At 45.1% G+C, this 16271-nt stretch overlaps 3 pseudogenes; 2 read left to right on the top strand and 1 right to left on the bottom strand.

Annotated features, from left to right (window-relative positions):
* Positions 1 to 202: 202 nt before the first annotated feature.
* On the bottom strand, positions 203 to 3850 carry LOC149326398 (uncharacterized; annotated as a pseudogene).
* A 999-nt stretch (positions 3851 to 4849) lies between these two features.
* On the top strand, positions 4850 to 6849 carry LOC149326397 (uncharacterized; annotated as a pseudogene).
* A 4960-nt stretch (positions 6850 to 11809) lies between these two features.
* Positions 11810 to 14962, top strand: LOC149326396 (uncharacterized; annotated as a pseudogene).
* The last annotated feature ends 1309 nt before the right edge of the window (positions 14963 to 16271 follow it).

The following is a 16271-nucleotide window of genomic DNA, read 5'->3' as shown; positions in this document are numbered from 1 at the left end:
TAGCAAGATGACAGGAAGCAGCAAGGCATACAGAAAATAAACCTTGGCTCCTAAAAAAATTCATAATTATATATTGTATGTATTAGGCACGTACATGTCAAGCCACTACTGTAAAAGTAACTCATCATAGTACACGTATGTCTAAAATAAGTCTTGCACCTCCTTTCACAAAGCTTTGTTATTATCAGGCTTGTGCACAACTTCAATGGATATTGTCCAAAGCACGCATCACGAAGGGTTCAAAATAGTAAGCTCTCCAGTTCATCTGCACATCTATAATTGGTGCTTGAAGGTTCACAAGAATGCAGCACATTCGCATTATTTCAGTCATGTGGGGGATCAGGTTATAGCGCCCGGCGCTGAGATCGGCGTTACGGCGCGCGCTAGAAAAAAATAAAGATGGACAGCGCGTGCTCGGGGCGCACGCCCGGCACGGGCAGTTCGGAACTAGAAGCCTGCCACGCTGGTCGTCTCTCTCTGGTGCTCCGCTGCGACTCCGAAAATCCCCAACAAGGTCAATTGGCACCCTTGAATTCAGAATATTAAACAACCTAACTTCCTGGATCTTTCTTTAAACATGTACACGCACATGTGAAACATGATAAGTCTCCTGAAGATCTTCAAAGGTAAACTGCGCATTTCACTTTCAAAAGGGAGGCAGAACCACAATGCCGCTTTGACTATGTGCTGGTGCCTTTATGCCAGGAAAGCCTTTATCAGCTGAGACGACATCTCCAGCTTCATCCGGTCCAGGAATCCTGAATCTATAGTAATGTGAGTATCTGAAGCGCGGCATCCTTAGGCTTGCGATATAAAGCGAACTGTACCATTTGCCAAAACAGCAATAGAATATTTTGAAGTATAGCCACCTTTGCAATGAGAAAAAAAGAGCACGCCTGTGCTCCACAGTGGCTGGCTCTTCCGTTCTTAGCTCAGTGCAGTCAATTTTATAGCGGCAGCGTGGGTAGTGGAGCCTAAAACAAGCAGGCATTGTTGCCGGAACAGTTTCGAGTGATGGGCAGGGCATCCACCTCTGCATTGCAGTTAGCAGGTTACTCAAAAAAAAAAAAAATATCCGGCTTACTGTAGTACGATGAAGCCCAAAAAGCACTGCGATACTGGCAAAAGACACTCCAAGTTTAATTTTCATAAAGAAAATTGCCACCTTTTGCGAAACTGGCTCCTCAACTTCTCTCACAACAATACGCGAGAGCACCGACATTAAAAGATGGTTTGGTTTGGTTTTTTTGGGTTTAACGTCCCGAAGCAACTCAGGCTATGAGGGACGCCTTAGTGAAGGGCTCCGGAAATTTGGACCACCTGGGGTTCTTTATCGTGCACTGACATCGCACAGCACAGGGGCCTCTAGAATTTCGCTTTCGTCGGAATTCAGCCGCCGCGGCTGGGATCGAACCCGCGTCTTTCGGGTCAGCAGCCGAGCGCCGTAACCACTGAGCCACCGCGGCGGGGCCGACATTAAAAGCGAAAATACATTGGTGTTCACCCCGCACAATTCTCTGAAGGCATCCTGCCTTTCTACCAGGGAGTGGTAGCCGAGAAATGTGCATGTTCGCTCGTCTGGCCTAGTGGATGAAGACTTTTTGCAGGAGTCAACTTGTACACCACAGTCGACGGTGTAACTATGGGCGACCTGGGCTGAAGCTGACCCCTGTGACGTCAAAGACAGAAACAGAGTGGAGGGGCCTCCAAAAAAGTATTCGTCAGTCTTAGTCACCTGGAAAGAAAAATGTAGAAGGCCACCGTTAGTTGCATGATAAATCAAGAATGGGTTTTGACTAATAGCCACCAATGAAAACACACCAGAGGTAAGCAAAACAAGCCGTCCGCATTTCAAACAAAATTCACCCCACGCGTTATGACAGCGAATGCCCCTGGTGCGGGGACACACCAAGTCTATATCATACTAAAACATAACGCTACCTTCCAACATACACGGTGCTAAATCAGAGCAATGGGAGGCAGCGCTGTCCAGCAAGTCTGTAGCCATGTGCGACCAAAATTACGCAGCAATGTACAAGTTTATTTTTTAAGGTGGAAGCCTTTAATGCATCATCGCTGTAAGCAGAAGTTGTCGACAGAAATGTCACGCTTTTCAATTGGTCGAAATGGTCTTGACGTCCCAGTGCGCGAATTTCAAACGGGGCCAACTGTACTTTGGCTAGTAACCATGCAGCCAATTACAGGGATCGTATGTGATGTTCCAATTAAGAGGGAATGAGTTGAGTTAATTGCATAATTACCTAATTAGCCTAATTAACCTTTCTAGTCAGGTCAGATAAATAAATAAAACGAGTAGGAAACTGGTCGAGCTCGGGAATCGAATCGAGCTCGGGAATCAAACCCCGGTCTACGGAGTGCGAGACGAGCAAGGTACCACTCCGCCATGCCAGCTCGATGGTTTGGAATGACAAAGGCGCATGCGGTGAATACGGTGTCCTCGCTCACTCCCATCTTCCTCCCTTCCCGTTACGGCGAGGTTCAGGTATCCACCGAGGTATGCGAGACAGATACATTCCCTTTCCTCAAAAACCAATTTACCGACGAGCAAGGCGTAAAACCGAACGGGCGATGGCGTTCTGTGGACTCCCTGGCAGCGTTGGAAGACGCTGTCGCGTTCCACTCTTAGAGGCGAAGCTTAACATCTTAACCACACATCAGTGACACAAGCAGCAACACTGCGCTTAAGGCTTTCGCCTCACTGCACTTTAAGTCAACAAAGTGCCCCCTGAATTTTTGTATTTTTGCTCTCTCTCTGGATACAGTAAAATAAACCAGTCTCTTGCATTCCTAATGAATAACATGCAAAACTAGTTACATTAATAAAACCACTACAAAGAGTTGTAATAAAATTTGGCTTATCACAGATGCACTAAAGGATGCCATTGGTGCCTGAGGTTTATCTCCACAACTGCGCGGAGAGCCCGCGGGTGAAAATTGCTTCCCACTGCCTCCTGCAGCTTGGGCAGCCGCCGCTGGAAGTTACTGGCTTCGTCGCTGAGCTCTAGAAAATTTGAGTGAGCAAGCACGTTAGTGAACAACACAACCTAAACTGCGTGAACCGTGCGCAACCCAGCCAAAAAAGAAAAACAAACTTTGCAACCGAAGCTAAACATAGCTAGCAGCGTAAGGCAACAAACACAGAGCTCCAAAAAAGACAACACACAGAAAGCGAGACGGGACAGGCGCAACTTCCAACTGTTTATTCACCGCGATTGCGAAGGAATATAAAGAAACAATCAAGAGGGGGAGCAAGAAGGACACATGCGCTCGAGTTTTGTGCAAGAACGGAGAAGATAGCAGAGCTCTTTGTCCCGCATGAAAACTCAAACTGCACATCACTAGCCCTTCTGCAGTGCTCACCTGCTGAATCTCTCTAGTTTTGATTCCGGTAAGGCACCGTCACCCCTTCCGTAGCACGACGGAAATATGCTTGGCACGTAAGCAGCGTGATTGGCGATGGTGCTCTTGCGATTTCCCACGAAATGGGCGCTGCAGAAGGGTGTTCGGCCCCGCACCGGTTGCGACAATTCTCCATCGGGGCTGTCAATGATAAAAAAAAAATGAGACTGGTTTGCAATTTTTACCGCAAACGCGAAGAATCGCAACCCTCCGAAACAAACGAAGGCGTTTTTGACCTTGCACGCCGCACCGCTCTGATCCAGCGTTCTCTCCGCTCGTCCTCACATGACCTTCACAGGAATCTATAAAACTCCACACTTGGAAGCTTCCTGGCAGTATTGGTGTAACTGTTGTGGCATCCGTACATGCAGCAGTATATCGAAGTTACCTTTTTTCGCCTAGCACTCAGAGCTGTACCGCGCTGCGCCATGGCGGAGACCGGCTGACGACGCGGCGGGCAGAAGGCGGGAACAGACGCCTTTTTCGGCTGCTGCCTACAGAGGGCGCTATGTGTACGCTTGAAACAGCAGCGCACGAGGCCCATACTTACAGTAAGTTACGCCCCTATCAACAATTTAAGAACCTAACAGCAATAGGTAAAAAGTGAATTATTCGATATTAGTTAACCAGCCTGCTAGTTAGCTCATAGTAGCTGTGTTCTGATGTACATCACTAATCATCATATGTCGGAAAAAGCGCTCTTGCAACCCAAAAAGGCTATTGCTAAAAATTCTTTAAAATGAGGCGCGAAACACTTTGTATACTGCATTTGTTAATTACCTTTTAATGTTCCAATTCATTAGTATCGATCGACATAATGTGGTAAACCGTGCCAGACTGAAATTAAGTACAAAGACTAACTATTAACGGCGTGTATTCTGCAGATTGCGGGCTGCGAGTTGGTACGTGCGAAAAAATACCTATAACAATTAAAATAAATATACAAGAAGTGTACTCGCGTATCTTGCAGACGGCCCCAAATGGTTGGCAGTACCTATGAAAATAGGGACTTTTAGAATAGTGGGCACCAAGACTTGGGGGCCCCAAGGAAATAGCGGGCCCCAAAGCAACGTACGAGTGCGCTGATGAGATTTAGAATAGGGGTCCCCATTAAGCAGCGGGGCCAGGCTTGCGTTTATCGATCGCAGCGCCACTACGGCAAACAAAAAAGATACTCTTGAAAAAGTCTTTAAAATATTTAATTGTTTCGTTATCAGAAACTGGTATTATCGCAGACACACAATTTAAGAGTAAAAAACTGCAACAAGTGTGTGTTTTTAAACACCTCTTTTTTTTGGTTTTAAAGTCGATGCAAAATCGGTCCCTCTTAGCCAACCCAAGTCTAGCGTAGCTCGGCGGTATCTCATGCCTGGGTCTTTTCGTTCTGCGAGCCGTCGGTTGTGGTTTGGACTAGTTATCTAGCGACATCATGCCGAAATTACCCCGAAGCCGCGCCAGTGTGCTCTGTGACCAACGATAAAAATCGAGCGCCGGGCTGCTGAATACAGATGCTGTGGAAGAGGAAGAGTTCCGACGAATGTTCCGCTTTCAGAAGGAACATGTAGATATTTTGAAATGTGCACCAAGAATTCCAGACCTGCTTGAGAGCAGCCAAGGTGTGCGCGTCATGGGGAAAGAAGCCCTGCTGATGGGACTGCGGCGCCTTGCCTACCCGAACCGATGGTGGGATTTGAAGCCCATCTTCGGCCGACACTGCTCTGCCATGTCCAGCATTGTTTAAAAACTCTTCTCACACATCGACGAGAACTTCGGCCGCCTCCTTGACGACATGACTTCACATGAATGGCTGAACGTTGATGCCCTCTAGGAATACGCAAACGTGAGTTCGGCGGAACATTTCACACGAGTTTTTATTAGATCGGGAGTTAACTGCCGTGTCCACCAGTTTCTGTCATTGAAAACTGGTCGAGGTAGCAGCGAACCGAGAGTAAACAAGGTTGTTTGTTTTGATGCATGCGAAATCAAGGTAGTACAACTTGTTGCCATTATGCATTTGTAGTTATTCTCCTGACGGCTCTAACCTCCTTGTCTGCGGTTCAGTGACATTGCAGCTAATTTTTTAATATTATGTACAAACGTTGTAAACTGTTATATTTTGTTGTATAATCACACAGCGTGTACCTTTTCATGCAGGCTGTACACAACAAGGGTGCCCCGCTCAAAACTTGCGTGGGTTTTGTGGATGGGACTGCAAGACCAATTTGTCGACCGTCCATGAATCAGCGCATCTACTTTTCGGGCCAGAAGCGAGTGCATGCCGTAGTGTACCAGGCAGTCATGTGTGCAAATAGCATCATCTGCGAGCTTGATGGTCCCTTCTCTGGGCACAGGTATGATGCTGGTGGGTTCGAGCTGCATCCACTTCATTCTGTACTCGAATAAGCGCTAATATATTGTCCTGCTCTCACATTTCGTAATGAGTGATAGCACAGCTGATAGGTATGAAATCTCCCTAAACTGTGAAAATCACATTAATTTCATTTTTGTATACATGTATGCCAAGTACTCGGAAGAAGGCTGAGTTGGTCTGGTTGGTTCATCTTAACGGATACAATGGAACAGCACCAAGAGATGGGACGGGTTTTCTGCCTCCGTTCTTCTGTTATTCGTGTCAACCGTTTGGCTACAGCCGTGTGCCGGGCTCGTCTTATGTCCAGTGTCAACAGCTCACCTGTCTCTCTTCTCTCCCGTCCAGTCTGTCAGTGCTGGTCTATTATGCCAAGTATGTATGGCTTCATACTATTATTATGTACAGTACAGGCCTCGATTGCAAACACTGGCAGACAGCATTTAAGCTATGTACACATATGTGCATGAAGCTTAATAAGTTTGCAATAAAAAAGAAATGGACATGTGGGCACTGCACGGTGGAGTCGCAAAAAAGTTTCACTGTTAGCTAAAAACGTGCTTTAAAACTTCAGTGCCAAACTGATATCATCGCCTTGAAAATCACACAAACCTAAATCACATGACCTAATAATGACCATATGCATAGTGTCTTTTACAGGGATGCTGCGAGAAAGTGCACTGTATGAAAAACTGGAGAGGCTGGTGCAGGGTCGCGACTACACCTTATACGGGGACCCAGCGTATCCTCTGCGGCCTTTGCTCATGCGTCCATACGCTGGTTCATCTTTAACTCGGCAACAGCAGCCGTTTAATGCCGGTATGACCACAGTACGACAAGCTGTGGAATGGGGTTTGGGGAAAACTGTGAGTCTGTGGGCATTTCTAGACTTCAAAAAAAAAGAAAAACTTCTGCTCCAGAACGTGCCGCATATGTATCGAGTGGCAACCATCCTTTCAAACTGCCACACGTTCATCTATGGCAGCCAAGTAGGAATTCTTTGGGGGGTTGCGCCCCCCTTAGTTGAGCGAGTACTTGCAATGATATCTATTCAGTTGTGAACTGAAAGAGTGATGGCAGAAATGTGCAGAGAGAGACTTTGTGCCTTCCAGAATAAAGGCGCAAAAATTGAGCTCACTGTCTGGTTTTGTTTGCTTCCTTGCATCGGAAGTTGGCACAGCAGCGTGCAGTTTTCTTTATTTTGCTGCTGCATGAGGGTGTTTATCAGTTCTAGGGACGAATTTTGTTCAAAAATGCGCCTCTCTTCTGCCCGCTCTTCAGACTTGCGTTGAAGCTGCTGCTGAAGACTGGCAAAAAGCTCCATTCTGAGGCGGCTTTCTTCTTTCTTCTCCCTTCTTTCCGCCAGCCATTCTTGCCTCCGCTGCTCAAGACTTTCTTTTTCAAGCTCTATGCGCTTATGTTCCAAGTAGAGCCTTTCTTTTTCTAAGTCATGTTCTCTCTGGCGCCAAAGAACATCGTGATCGAGCCGCTTTTGAAAAAAACTCAAGGTTGTCCTCCGGCTCTTTACTTTTGCTGGGACCTATGCGCAACAAAGAAAATAAATTAACAGTGAATGAACATATGCAATGGTAACAAAAAATGTTGTGCAGCACATTTAAATTCTGATGCACATTTTTGTATTCATGTTAGGTGGAGTACGCTGTTATGACAAGTATTGTCGCGACCAAAACTGCGTAGTATCCAATTCGACATCGAGCCACCGGGCACTGATGATGTGAGGAATGCACATGCACACAGCATGCTGCTTGAGTAACAAAATTCAATGTTTCTCTTCTTTGCTGACAACAAAGCACATTAACAATTAGCAACAAAGTATAATTTGTAGTGCCATGCAACTACGCATGTAACAGTTGCGCACAAATAGAAATTTTCTGTCCTACAAGGACCATCTTTTTGACAAAACTATTTTAAGCTCATCCCTGGACCTGGAAATTCGAGTGTGACGTATTGCACATGCAGTGTTAGTGAAATCTGATAGTTTTTTTTAACTGCAGAGCTGAAGTTGCACGACGCTCTTCGAACTGCATTGATGCTTGCGCATTGAATGTTTGTGTAGACATTGCTAGTTCCCACAAAAGTGTTCTTTCAAGTGTACAATGATACACAACATAGCTACCTTTATAACCGCAAAGAAGCTGTACTGCTTAGTGACTGAACTTCAAGACTTACCTCGTTTTTCTTGCCGAGCAGGTTCTGCTGTAGCTGTGGCACCTTGTGTAGACCTCATTGCTGCAGACATGTTGATCTGCCCTTGTGCGCGGTTCATGACCTGGTCATTGGATGGGCCTTGGACATTTAAGCAGACTCCAGTGGTAGTCATTGTGCTGCCGGCACTGTCGGCAATGTGAGCTTCATCTAGGTTTTTATTGCTTACATCTGCATAAAATATTTCCTCAATAAGCTCACCCACATTTCGTGATGTTCCTTGCTGCCCTAAAACAAAATATTTCAGAGAATGTAAGTACAATGCGACGGGCATTAAGGTATTACTTGTCCACTTTAAGAGGAATAAGCACTGGTGCTTGTATACAACACGAAGGCACAAGATGAATTGCATCATTCTCTTGTTCATAATGTTATAGACACATTATCATTTCTTCATGCTAAAGGGTGCACGTGTGGTGCAAACTGATGCAGGAAAATTCACAAACACCTGGGAATTGATACAGGTAAACTGGATGTAATTTCAGCTAGAGTTTGCAATCCAATTCACCCATCGACCCAAGAGAGCTTTTCCATGTGCTCTAACATGCTGACCTTGCACTATAATTAGCCTCTTCGAGATGACGTCGGGTTCATTGAAACGAGAGAAATCTTCAAGTAAAACAGCCCGGTGCAGCTCATGTTTAATCGTGGCAGTGCTTACATTTACATTTGCTCTACATTTGCTGAGAGCAGTGTTACTAGCACCTCAGGCAGGAAAGAAGTATTCGCAAGCACACTGGCTTTGCTGCCACTCTGAACTAGTGGAGCATACTCTGCAGCAGTGCCTGAATGCCAAGAAAACAATTTCTAGAGTCGCACAAAGAAAGTGGGGGGTTAGCACAGGCATATTTCGAAGTCATTCCGTTCACATGACACTCACACGAGCTCTGCATCTGTGGAGGCAGCACGGGGCCTTCATGGTCCGGTGTGTGAACGGCTGCGACTCCACCCCTGGACGCGCACGCCCGCGCTTCTTCAGACGGCACTCCGGACCGCGCCTGGGGGTGGCAGAAGGCGACCTTGTTTGCCGCCGCTTTCTTTATCACATAAACAAATTATTTGGCCATGTCAAGTACATCTTCTAGAAGGTGACATTTCTCGTCATATTCTTCTTCGGTTCCGGACCTGTGACAGCACAATGTGGTATTAAAGCATAGCGAGTTGGAATTACGAGCAACATAGCAAGCATGAAATTAATCGCAACCGCCTCGGGTAGTGATCGTAGAAGGAAACGAAAAAAAAAACAGACTAGATGTTACTTTGCAAGGTTGGCCCTGTCGTTTCGCTTGAAATGTGCTAGCAACAGGTCCACCCGGTCGCGGATCGCCCTTTTCGACACATTTTCCCAGTTCCCTGGGAAATTAATACTGCTACTTGATCCCATCTCCTGGGATCCTCAAACGGGTTTGTAGCGTAAATTTCTCTCAATATATGTATGTCGTCCTCTATCGTAAAGCGGACGCGCACGTGGGCTGCTGCTGCTGCTTTCTCCGAAGCCATTCCCGCCTCGTGTTCAAAGGAGCACTGTTTGTTTTGACACAACCGGCACATGTTTATGCACCTGGATGGGCACGCTTTTCTTCGTAGCGCCGCACCGGCTCAAAACTTAAGTAGCTACTGAAGGTAAATGAAAGACTTTTATTTATATCTAATTCAAATCTTTATTTGTAACAAACTGTAAAACTATTTATTAACAAAAGATAATTGCCTCCTGCTGCTGAACTACTGAGGCGGAAAACCATGTTCGAACGTCCCGCCAAGGCATCTCCACGCACATTTTGCCTGTGCTCATTCACATATACAACTTATGTTTGTCATCAGGTGTATTTCCCGATAGCATGAAACGTGCTAAAGTGACCGTTATTTGTAAATCAGGTGAAAAAAACGCATTTTCAAACTATCGCCCCATATCTGTCCTTCCCGTTCTCTCAAAACCGCTTGAGAAGTTAGTATTGCTGAGGCTGGACTCATTCTGCAATAAGCTTTCATTAACTGCCCCTTTCCAGTTTGGCTTCCCAAAAAGGTATGTCCACAGAGTTAGCCTTACTAACGCAAAAAAGAAATCATCCTTAAGTCATTTTTGGATAAGAAATTAATAATGCGCATTTTCATAGATTTCACAAAAGCATTCGACAGCATAAATCACCAAACGCTGATAGCAAAATTAGAATTTTATGGGTTTCGGGGCATTGCCTTGCAATTTCTCAAAGCATATCTTTCAAACAGAAAACAATGCGTTGCTATAAATAACAATGTTTCTTCTGTAATGAACTTGAATGCAGGCGTTCCTCTGGGCTGACACACGGGCTAGATAGCGTCGAAAATCGCCTTCGGAGATTATTGAACAAATTATTCGTAAAGGAACTCGACCTGCAAAGAGCCACTAAATGGAATATAAAACTTGATTTCATCAACCAGTTTCATGGCGTTTAACAGTGTCAACCATCTTCATAACCAAAACCAGAGCTTTTGTAATACGTCACTTCATCTCAGAGTGCTGTAGTTGTGTCCATTTGTCTTTACTATTTCTTTTACCCTTATATTCAGGCGAGTTTGTTTATTAACATTGTCATTTTTCAGGTATGCTATCACGCGAGTGTTTGTTGCATTTTGTTGTATTTTTTATATTGTAACAAGACTGTATATACAACATTATTCATTTCCTGCGCGAAAATCGCATGTGCTGTAAACTGTTCTCTTTTAAACATTCAACATTTCATGCATAACTGCTGCACAAACTGCCACGTAAAGGGGGTGGGGACCCAGTCAACCTTGCCTCAGAGCCGCTTTTTGTCCCCACTCTCTGCGTTTTTATTTGTACTAAAAATGCAAAATAAACATTGATTGACTGACCGGACACTGCGTACTCGCTAAGCCTAGCAGCTTTGCAAACACGGAAGCAATCTGAAAATTTAGAGCACTTCATCGCTAAAATTTTGTGGTGCGAGCATCATCAGACAAAGCGATAGCTTCGTGCACCTTTCGTTTGCCGTGAACTTAATACACAGAGTAGCGGCGACAACGAATCGGTCGTGAAGCGGCACGCCCCGCTTCGACGGGCGCCGCCATGTTGCCTGAACGTAGAGCCGCGTTGGGGCGCACGCCTATTTGAACCTCGCGCGCTCTGTGACATCAAACGACGCGTACTCGCTAAGCCTAGCAGCAGTGTAAACACAGAAGCAAGCTAAAAATTTCGGGTGTTTTATCGCTAAAATTTTCTGGATGAGGCATCTTCAGACAAAGCGAAAGCTTCGTGCGCATTTATTTTGCCGTGAACGTGGGGCACAACGTAGCGACGAAGAATCGGTGATTCAACGAGATTCCCTGCTTCGATGGGCGCCGCCGTGTTGCCTGAACGTAGAGCGGCGTTGGGGCGCACGCTATTTCTGCAAAATAGTGAGATATAGCATATCGTTACCGTGTTACCGTACGCCGTACTGTCCGGTTAGCGTTCCAAAGCGCGGAAGATGTTTTAGCGTAGCGTCGCTCCCGTATCAAGTTACTGTAACGTAAAAAAAACTGATGAGGATAGCAAGCATAACTACGCGCGCATTGCAAGAATTTCGTATTTAGATCCTGCATAGATGGTATTAACATTTATATAAGCTTATTAAGTACATACTACGTTACAGACCGAGCGGCTTTTCAAATGCGCTCGTGAAGCTAGCCAGCTTAAGCCGTAGCCAGCACCTAGTCAATCCCGTAGGCCTAGCCGACGTCTGTAGTTTTCATCTTTTCGTTTCATTGAATGGTTGAGCGAAGTGTTCTACCGCTTTGTCCGTACGATTGGAAGTCATGGCGTGCTACAGTGCTTTGAGTGACCCCCTCATACTTGGGGCTCTATCGTGGAGGGAAATTGAAGATATGTATGCATACGTTTCCCTCCTGCAGCCGGAGCCGCGCCGAGATATGGCAGCGCATGGCCGCTGAAACATTGACGGCATGGAGGACACTGATGTTGAGCGGCACTTCCGCTTCAAGAAGGCCGCTATTGACTATCTGGCTAATTGCCTCAATATGCCTATCGATGTCGTCAGTGTCCAGCGTGTGACTGTGCCGGGCCGTGAAGCATTGGGTATTGCTCTGCGGCGGCTGCCGTACCCCAACCACTTCTTCGATCTAGAGGTTCTGTTTAATGGGCACTCCTCGGTGATCTCAAGTGTTGTAAACACGGTCTTTGCTCATATTGAGCACTATTTTGACCATTTACTGGCCTCTGACTACGCATTCGTAGCTCAATCTGGCCACTCTTGAACGCTTCTCTGAGGTAAGAAAATTTCTTTTGAGTTAAACATGTTGTAGCGCGAAATAATGCGTTAGGAACCTTATCATTGCGCAGAATAAGTATAGTGCAGGCGGCCTGTGAATAGTAAACGAAGTTCAAGCCTGCGCTCCAGAAGTTACCTGTGCTTTCCTTGTGCTGAATTGTCGACATACCAAAATCATTCACGCAGGCCTACAAAGTTTCGAGCAACTCATAACCGCTAATATAGTGCCAAAGACTCATGTATATTTTGCAGCAAGCAGCCTTATTTGAAAGCTGGCATAAAATAGGTCAGTCATGAGCCTAATTACTAGATATAGAATGATGTTTTATTGCCTCAGGCCTGGAATTGTGTTTGAACAGTTGTAAAACAAACCTGACATGTGAACAAATATAAGCAGGAAAAAGTGTGAATTATGTTGCTTGATAAATTTTGTGTATGCCTTTTGCATCGAATGGCATTGAGAAACTTCACCTAACAGTTGGTTATTCTTTTCAGGCTGTGTGCGCAAAAGGGCCCCACTCACCAACTGATGGAGTTTTGTTGATGGCACTGCGCGTAGAATCTGTCGCCCATCATCGGAGCAGCAGGAACATTTTTCGGCCCACAAGCGTTGTCACGTGCTCAAATATCAGGCCGTAATGTGCCCCAATGGCATAATTTGCCAGCTAGATGGGTCTTTTCGGGGCCGAAGACATGATGCAGGTAAGTGCATTTACTTCACATGAGTTTGTTCAAATTGCTTGAGCACACGACGACAGAGAACAACTCAGGTAAGAGTTATGGACATGAAGTCTCAAATTTGTCTTTAAAAGGGACACCAAACACAAATGGAGGTTGGCCTTTATTGATGTGGTACCACATTCTATTCACAAAGAGACCACTCTTGCCGAGAAATTACCCCAGAAAAGAGTGTCAACAGAGCAAGCAAAGTGGATGGGTGCATTTGAACTGTTTGTGCTGCAGTGATGTCACCTATGCTTGTAAGTATACGTGTGTGTTGTCATCAAGTGTAGAAAGGCATTGGTCATTCTTTGCAGTGATGGTGGACATAACTGCAATTGAAATGTCACAGAATGGGCTATTGTTTTCCACAATCAGTAGGCATTTGGTCCTCTGAGAAGTGGCTGTGCACTTGCATATAGCAAAGCACTCTTTTAAAGTTATATGCAATGATTATGTAGTTGTGAATGCTGATTCTGCCACGTCTCAAGGCCAGACACTAAAGCTATTTGTGTTATCTAACTCGTCATTAATTTGTGCTGTCATAAGTAGAGCTCTAGAGGCATCACTTCCTGCCTCTTCTCATACACAACAGAATTTAAAATGACGGTAGGATCAAGCAACTGCTTGCATTGAGTACTCTTCATGAATAGGAAGAGGGCAACTGGAGATCACAGAGAAAAAAAATGGAGGGGGCACCTAAGCTCTGCCTTGAGGGTATGATGCGATAGCATAATGGGCTAGTTACCATACATGCAGAAGTTTATTCTATACTGATGATCATGAGTTTTTATGATGCAACGGTGGCCAAAGAGCGCCGTGGCACAAGGTGTTTTCTTTTTCCATTTCCCAAGCATTTCGTCCTAATGAAGCCGAGCACCAGACAGGAGAAAGCTTGTACCCATTGTATCACCATTGGGTACCCGGTGGCACTGAGGACCAAACCTCGCACCTCCCACATGCAAGGTGGATGCTCAAAACCGGTAGGCCACCACAGCAGTGATAGGACATTCTCAACTTTACATTCATAGATCCTTGGGAGTCCTCATACCCTGGCGTAGTGGTGCAGCGGTTAAGCGATGTGCCACTGCCCTGTGATGGCAGGTGTCCCCAGCGGTGGGTCTTGCGCGGGCCAGGTTGCTCGTCCTGAGCAACCAATCATTCATTTAACTGTCACATGACACGGTGGGCAGGCTGTGATGACGCCGCAAAGTCACGGATCTAGGTGGCCAACCTACCCTCTGTGTTGCTCTCTGGGAACCACCTGCAAGAGCCATGCCTGCGATTTTTTGCTCACAACGACGACACCGGATTTTTGGGTAACGGGGCCCTTAACACTTTCGCGTTAAAATTCTGAGCTGGCATTTGGGGTTGTAATGATGAGTGTATGAGGTTTTTGATCTGCCAAGAAAACTGTTCTCATCCACCAAGTCACCCTCTTCCCATGGTGTGCAGATGCTTAGGTTTTATTACTTCTGCAATAATGATTTGAAATTACAGCTTTGTTGAAGTGCTAATTCTGCGTCTGGTATCCGTTTTTTATGCTTGATTCCATTGCATTTCAGGCATCCTCAAGAAAACAAGCCTGTACGACAATGTGAAAAAGGTAACTGAAGGCCACTGCTTCGTCATATACGGGGATCCGGCTGATCCCCTGAGACGCTTACTGCTCAAACCATTTGGGAGATCCAGGCGTCAGCGTCACGAGGCCTGGTTCAACAAAAAAATGAGCTGTGTACGTCAAGCAGTAGAGTGGGGGTTTGGCAAGCTGGCCACAGAGTTTGTGTTTCTTGATTTTCCAAAACATCAAAAGGTCAGGTGGAAAAATATTGGCTGTATGTACCGAGTGGCTACACTATTGTCAAATGCCCACACCTGCCTGTACGAATGTCAAGTTTCGTAGTATTTTAATGTATATCCACCAGCCCTTGACGAGTACCTGGTGCTATTTTCTAATTAATCCATAAGATTAGCTTGCCGAGTAACAGGAGAAATTGAAAAGCATGACTCAATACATAACTTTGAAAGCAGAATAGTGGGAATAAATATGAAGGACTGCAGACACCTAATTTTATAGCGTATTTTTTTTTCGTTCAAATGATGCGTTAGGCATTGAAATACAGGGATCACCGTGTGGGATTCACCTACCACCGCTAAATAATTTATAATTGGAGTTCTCTTCCCATGCCATTTCAGTTTCATCAACTTAGTGATGGCTGTCTCGTGTTGTTGAGGTCACGTAATGCACAGCAAAACTGCAATGTAAACATTGGCGCGTAGTTTCAACTCACTGCTGCACTTAAACCATCCTGCTCTAAGAGTTACGATTAAAACAAATGACATATCGTTTCAATTGTACATTTAAGTATAAGTTATTTAGCGGTCGTAGGCAAATACCACATGGTGATTTTTGTATGCGAATGCCTAACACATCGTTAGAAGGAAAACATGCAAGCAAATTTGGAGTCTTTTAGTCCTTTAATGCGAAGAAAATCATGTTCAACAGTCTGGGAAGTAAAGAACAGTTTACGATACACAGTGAGGTGTTGCTATAGGTAAGGGAATAGATCTAGGGCAAACAGGAAGTGCAGATCAGGGCACGAAAGCGAAATTTCTGGGAGATGGTTCAGGCATTAGGTTTTATGGGGTTTAACGTCCCAAAGCGAGTCGAGCTATGAGAAGTCCTAGTAATGGCTCCGGATAATTTCAAACACCTGGAGTTCTTTAACGTTCATTCATTCATTCATTCATTCAGAATTTATTTCAGGCAACGAAGAGGTTGTCCAGGGTGACGTGGCAAAAGGCATACATTGCCTGACGAGGCCACGCCACCCGGATGACAGGCGGCACCACTGGCTACAAAAATCAAGAGCATTACATAATAGAAACACACATTCAATATTTTTACACAATATATTAAGACATCCTTACAAAGCACTGGCTTTAGGCGGAAAAACAAACAGCATACATTAACCATAATTCGACCATAGCAATATTTACAAAACATACACTAGTGATAGGTAGATGTTAAGTTTTTATCTTTAAAGTTCATTTATGAGCATTGCTTTAATTAGCATTTTGTATTTACGTATAGAGGGGGTGCTTCGTAGAGTACCCAGAATAATAGGGTATTGATTAATTAAGTCCGGAATTTGCCATCCTAATCTCTGAAGACTGTAATTTGTGCGTACACGAGGTGTTTCCATACATTGTTTCCGAAGTTCGTATGTGCTAAGTTTAGTGTGATAGGTGGTTTCGAAGTGCACTGC

The sequence above is a fragment of the Amblyomma mixtum genome, chromosome 10, assembly GCF_055824585.1.
Source record: "Amblyomma mixtum isolate Tamu chromosome 10, ASM5582458v1, whole genome shotgun sequence".
Lineage (NCBI taxonomy): Eukaryota > Metazoa > Arthropoda > Arachnida > Ixodida > Ixodidae > Amblyomma > Amblyomma mixtum.
Note: the sequence above shows the minus strand (reverse complement) of the source record. Positions and strands in the feature narration are given on the sequence as shown.